Source organism: Amia ocellicauda, chromosome 21, assembly GCF_036373705.1.
Source record: "Amia ocellicauda isolate fAmiCal2 chromosome 21, fAmiCal2.hap1, whole genome shotgun sequence".
Classification (NCBI taxonomy): domain Eukaryota; kingdom Metazoa; phylum Chordata; class Actinopteri; order Amiiformes; family Amiidae; genus Amia; species Amia ocellicauda.
Window position 1 is genome coordinate 12756491 of NC_089870.1, and position 6727 is coordinate 12763217.

At 40.1% G+C, this 6727-nt stretch overlaps 1 long non-coding RNA gene across 1 annotated transcript; it reads left to right on the forward strand.

The window, feature by feature from the left end:
* The first annotated feature begins 3746 nt into the window (after positions 1 to 3746).
* On the forward strand, positions 3747 to 5683 carry LOC136717159 (uncharacterized). Its single transcript, XR_010805192.1, has 2 exons — positions 3747 to 3886; positions 4731 to 5683. It is a non-coding gene; the product is annotated as an uncharacterized LOC136717159 (long non-coding RNA).
* The last annotated feature ends 1044 nt before the right edge of the window (positions 5684 to 6727 follow it).

The following is a 6727-nucleotide window of genomic DNA, read 5'->3' on the forward strand; positions in this document are numbered from 1 at the left end:
TGCACCGCTATGGGACCTCGGCAACACAACTCCAGACAGTAACCTCAGGGGCCCCATAGGGCCACACCTGAGCCGTCCAGGAGCGAGGACCGTAGTCACGATCTACCGGGAACTGTCTGCAATCAGCATATACAAAGCGGGGCTACAGAGGTTAACTCTTACGCCCTCCGCTTACAAGAGCAAGGCCGGCTGCTCTACTAGTGCAGCTAGGAGCGAGGCCGAATCTACTTGCACAATGTCTGGCGTGGGCAATCAAGCACTTGGCAGTGGACCCCTGATCCAATAGGAACGGGGCCACAGACCCAATGAGAAAAATACAATATAATACATAGCTGGCTAGTCAACAGAGTAGCCGAGCTGAACAATATACAATACATACATATCGCGTGACATGCTGTCAGCGCGCAGCACAAGAGCATCCAACTCAACTAAACAGTACAGAGTGGAAGAGCTCCATTGTCCTGCAATTTAGATTTCATACAAACAAACTATATACACCACGGGGCGCAGGAACGTGGCAGGTGCAGGAGCAACAGCTGGCGCAGCAGCGGGAGTAGGTGGGGACACTTGCACAGGAGGCGCGGCTGTCCCCAGCACTACCATCCTGGAGGGGGAGACGGAGGGGCTCGTGGAGAGGCGGAGATCCAGCGCCCACGAGGCCCCCCCGTCACTCACCGGAGTGGGGAATCGCTGGGTGCGGCAGCGAGTGCGGCGACACCCGGCAATGTTTATATACACAGGGGCGGTGCGACACCAACCACACGCAACCTTGCTGTTGCCGGACTGAACACTGTGTATACCAAGCACCAGGTGCTGGATACAAGCGCCGCGTAGGCCCGTAGGCTTAACCACACCGTGTGCGGGTCTGCGGGGGCCGAGGGTAGTAGACCACCAGCCGTAGTGGGATCTAAAACCGAGGCACGCACGCACGCACAGACCGGGAGGGCTAGCAGTGCTCGTTCTCGGCGAACCAAGAGAGCGAGATCTCCTACAGCCGCAGCTGCGGGCTGTAGTGTGGGCACAAGCCGGCAGAGGAGCACCTCATGCGGGCCGTGGATTTTACTGCCACTGCTAGCGCTCCTGCTGTGGAGGAAAAAACCCTGTGGACAAAAAACCAACACAGCAAGCAGTCGGAATATATATAGCACTATATAAACATGACTATTATTTTTAAAAGACTCTTCTTGTGAACGAAACTGAAACCGAAAGCGCAGTCGAACCTCCGGTGCGTGGACGGGACAAAATTGGGATTAGCTATCAATAATAACTAAACACACACAAGACAGAGACGATGTGTAGCGAAAACGGTGGTGAACAACACTATGAAGTGAGCCAGCCAGCTGAAATACGCAGTTTGAATGTTTATTACAAACACAGACACAGAATGCTTACGTTCCTGAGTCAAGCGAAGAGGCAAAAGAGAACGAACCTGCGCTGACGTCACGTTTTATAGAACACGAAGTGGGAAGGGACCTGTTCAGAGTGACAAGCGCAGGGGCCAATGGCAGCCTTGATAGAGTGACGTTTCGATCGGGTTTCTGTGGAAGTGCGTAGAAACCCCCCTCCCCTTTGGGGAGTGCTTCCGACTTGAAAGATAACAGAAAGTTTGCAAAGGTCTGCCATGACATGAGTATTGTGTTTTACCTGTGTTTAGATCAGTGAATAAATAACAGAAAAATGTCCATGTTTTTAAACAACGAATGTGGCTATATGGCTATGTTCAAATATATGCTGATTGTGAGGATTTAAAAGCATTTACTTGTGTTACAAAAGGTAAATAAAAGAAAAAGGGTTACAGTTCGACCGAATGTGTTATTTCCAGTTGGGGTCAAAAAATTCCCCATGTTGGTGCTTTTAAGGTTAAATGTGAAGATTTGCTTCTATTCATATTTCAGTTACAACAATCAATATAAAAGCATGTGTTTCCAAGACAGTCAAGTAAAATCACCTGCAATTAACAGATGAACAAAATAAAAAAGTCAAGAAGTAACTCATTTCATACCAGCAACCCAAACATACCTGCTACAATTGTCTTTAATTATTTTTCCCTTATTATATATTAGGCAACTGTGGTGAACTGCATTACTCTTCAGTCCCAGCAGAATCCTAGTTATTATCTCAGCTGGCAGGTAAATAGTTTTCCATTGGAAAGTAACAGCCTTAGGGGTCAGGCCAGACATTTACAGATCTATTGGATAACTGTTCCAGGAGTCAAGCTGGCAGCATTGTGATCTATGTTGACTTTAATATGAGTATGCTGGGCGATGTTTATATGTTCTATGTGAAGGGAAGTGGCAATCCTGTATATTAAATAGATTGCTGTGATTTCATATTTGTATTTTTTGTCTGTGAAAGATATATCACCACATTCAACTTGGGAAGATGTTTGCTAATCAACTGTTCAATACGAAAAATATATACAATTTGTTCAATATGTTTTTACACTAATAAGGAGTCAAAATAGGATGTATTTGTTTGTTTTAGTTTTTTTTTTGGCATAGAAGCAAAGCACTAAATATAAATATCATCTGTTTTAATTTACAATTTACAATACACAAGGTTCAGGTGCATTACATGCCAACATTAATTCTGTTCAGATATTTGGTACTTTGAAGACTCATAGTACACGGAATACTTCTTTCTCAAAGCACTTAATTCTCAATTCAGAGAAAGCCCACTCATACTATAAAGCTAATGTTATGATGTAGGGAAATGCACATCCTTTATATTATCCTTGACTGCTACCCCACCTTCAATTAGTTAAAGGGCTGAAGTGTTGTATTTCAGAAGAATTTATTTGGCTGATTGACCAGCACATGCTGGTTGCGGTTGCATTTAATGATCTCATTGCTCTGTCAATCCACCAGTTGGACACCTACAGTTAATTTCTAGACCAAGGGGCTATTTCTGGAGCTCATAAAACTTGGGTTCCATGTAAGGCTAATGTATTGTTTCAAATACCTGTTTTGTACTGTATTTTATTATTTCACACAGACTATAGTTACAGTTATGTATTATTGCTTGTAGTGGTTTCTTTAAGGACCATGTACCCTTACTTAGTTTAAAAGATGTCCTATGTGCTTATAAACAATTATTTTTTATCAAAATTAGTTAATTATTAGTCTGATAGCTTTCAGATTCCCATTTTACAGTTTAATCATTTAATCCTTATTATAAGACATAAATTAGCATCTACATTTAATGAAGATCATTTTCAAGGGTAAAATATCCTAACCATTTTTAAAATATGATTTCCCTAGAAATAAAGACGTGCTTGAATTTTGGGAGCTTTCCTGAAATAATTACTGCAATAATGTAACACTCAAGGTCCTAGACAGAAGCCCTTCAAAGCGAAAGGGTCTAAAACTCAAGCACGGGGCGAAATATAAAGCAGATAGTAAAGTATAGGAAACCGCAAAGGTACAAGAGAGAGTCCGAGAGTCGTAGTTTACAAACAGGCAGGTGGTCAACGATCAGGGAAACCGGTCAGGAATTCAGGAATAGAAAAAAAAAAAAAAAAGAAAAAAAACACATACAAGCACTCAGACATAGGTAAAAAGGCTCAGCCTTCTCACAGGATTGTAGGCAAAACTTCACATTGAACTTGTGGAACAAAGGGGTTTAAATACACAGCCCAAAGGCCGTGGGCTATTGAGAACAGGTGCATGTGATAATGACTAATTAACCTGACTAATTAAGTAACAAAGCAAAGCAGAGGTGAAAACCAGGAGGAAAATTAACTAGAATTCAGGAGACAGGGATCTCTGGAACTGATCTGGGCGAGTGTGGGGTGAATATATGACAAGATATAATCTTGTGAATCTTTACTAACTGATAGGGTATAATCTTTACAGCTTCCAAACCACATTTTGATACCTGTACAACGGTAAGAATCATATTTGTAGCTCTGAAATGGAATAAAAAAAAAAAACTGTTTCCTGAGTTGATCAAATGCTTCCTAGTCTTATTGGACTGAATTAATTGATACTATTAAAATTCACAATTTCACGTTTGATTTGCTTAATGTCTTATTGGAATTAATCTGATTTGATCATGCTTGTAGCAACATTCATAGGATTTCCATCCACTACAATATCTGAAGATTATCACCAGCATGATCCCCCTCCCCTTACTAAAAAATAAAATAAGAAATGGTAATCACGGCAGATTTGTCTCTCCTCGTTGCCTCTTGACCCTGGCTACTATGGAAGACATAGTCACAAGCATCTCTACTTTAATATAGCTTGCACTAGGATTTGCTATCCAAGCTTGTCTGATTGTAACCTTTAAGCTAATTTTCTGAATTGCCTGTTGCTTCAATTCAAAGTTTTATTACATTTGTTGAACATTTGTTTTGTTTTTGTTTGCTACTTTGCACTTTTGGATTTCTTTATTTCACTTTGGTTATGCACAGAGGGAGAATAGGTGCAGGAGGGGCTGGGAGGCAGTGAGCCTTTTTTTGGATTGTTTGAGAGTCTGAAGCAAGATGGCAACTCAACGGGGCTGTAGAAATTGAAAACTGCAAGGAGTGCAGTGGAACTTGAGAGAAAAATAAAAGTAAAACTTTGTGTAACTTCCCTTGCTGCTTTTGGACTCATAGAAAGAAATCCCAGAGACATTCTTGGCAAAACAGACTTTAATACAAAGAGAGGGATGTGCATGTATTTTTTTCCTTTTGTACATTGTTTCTCTTACTGTGTTTTTCTGCTTCCTTTCTCTCCCTCTCACAGTTGATGCTGCTGTTGTGGAAGGCTGATACTGGCTGCCGGCATATATCTGGGAAAGAAACAAGTTATCCATAGCAAACCTGCACCCACCTGCTGTGCGTTCAGGCAGAGAGGGATCCTGGGAAGTATGCAACCCTGGCACCAGGGTCTGGCCGGTCTGGCTGCAGCACCTGCAAAAAGAAACTGGAAAAAGGCAAAAGATGGCAAACTGGGCAGGGGGACGTGAATAAGAGTGATTTAAATCTTGAAACAATCTGCACTCCACTGTTACACCAGGGGAAACTACCTAAAACTAGACATTTCTAATCCAAAATTTGCCTTTAATACCCAGGGCAATAAAACCCTCTGAAACGCTAAAGAGAAAACAAGAAAATAAAAAAAGTCTCCCACTCCTAAAATCCTAATAACTTACCTAAGTACTGATAACAACCCCACCCCACATTTCCACAGGTCTTCAGCTGGCTCCCCTTCTCAGTGACGCCCCACGGAGAAACCTTGGAGAGAGAATGGGCAATTTATTGGGATTATTTTTGGACTTCCAAAGTCTTGCATGGACTAACAGTCAGAATGCAGAATACCTACTGTAAACTAAAGTAAAAATAAGCAGAATGCACTTCACGTACGCCTGGAAGCTTTGATTTCCATATGGGAGTTGGGTAATGAGCACGGACTGTGCATCTCCAAAGAGGCTTGTGCTTTGTTACGTGTGATGGTGTTGGTAGTGACACTTCATCACTTTCAGCCACACATTCCTCACTGCTGCTATCTCTGCTGCTCTCGCTGTGGTTTTGTTCTTCAGGAAGAACTTAAGAATCTTCTATTCTTTCCTTATCTGAACTCCCACTAGCATCACTACCTTTGCTATTTTCAGGAACTATACTACTTCTAATCTGCCTGCCATAGAAATTTGTTGACATCCGCCTAGGAAACTAACTCAGTATGTAAAGCTAGCAAAACACTGAATCAAAGTCACTCATAGTGTTCATTGTAATCACTGAAGTTGTATTGTAATGGAATTTATACATGACACACATTGTTATTGTTTTTATATTAAATACATATTTATTTAAAGTGATTGCTAAAACTAATTATACTTTGTCACAACACTTTTAAAAAACAAAAAAACTTTTAATTGGGTTTCTTTAACTTACCATGTTGCTGTTATACCATGTGCTTTGACACGTGACAGATGTATGTATGTATGTATGTATGTACTTTTCTTACCAGTCAAGATTATTATTTGGTGGAAGAAGACTCATTTATAATTATTGTGTAAAATGCGTTCTTGAAAATGTCAATTATGCCTGATGTGGTGCAATAGAGGATTATTTATTTTAGTTAAATTTAGCAAGATGAGGACTTGTACCAGCTGAAAGTAATGTTAATATAAAGAGGTAATGTGCACATTCAATTGAACTCCTGCTTTCAGGAGAATTGTCCAGTAGTAAGAGTTTATTTGTAAGTAATAAAAGTCTGATACATTTAATTTGACACCAAACCTTAAAAATGCATTTGTATGCTGTCTTTATGTAACTTTGTTTGTCACAGAATATGTGACATTATTCATATGAACATTAAATGCACTTGTGATCTGTAAATCTGCCAACTGTTTAAAAACACATCAACTGCACCTGCTAAAAGACGTTCAAAGAGTGTGCAAAACTTCTAGATAAAAAAACAGTAAATCAGTCACCAGATAAAAAAATACATAGTTGGGATATTCTTCTGTTGCTCCAGAATACAATCAATGAAATCTTTCATTTTCAAAGTGCATTTCATGAGTACTGCACTGCACAATAAAGTACATAAAACAAAACAAGTAATCAGAAACAGCAATAAATACTAAATAGAAAAACATGTTCTGTAAGCCAAATAAGATATAGATCTTTAGATTAGTATTAAGAAAAAAACTCACTAACTTTCATTGATGCAGAGCATTCTGTTGCCTTTGTGCAATCAAAAATAAAAAAATGAAAAACAATTAGGCATGTATAGGTATG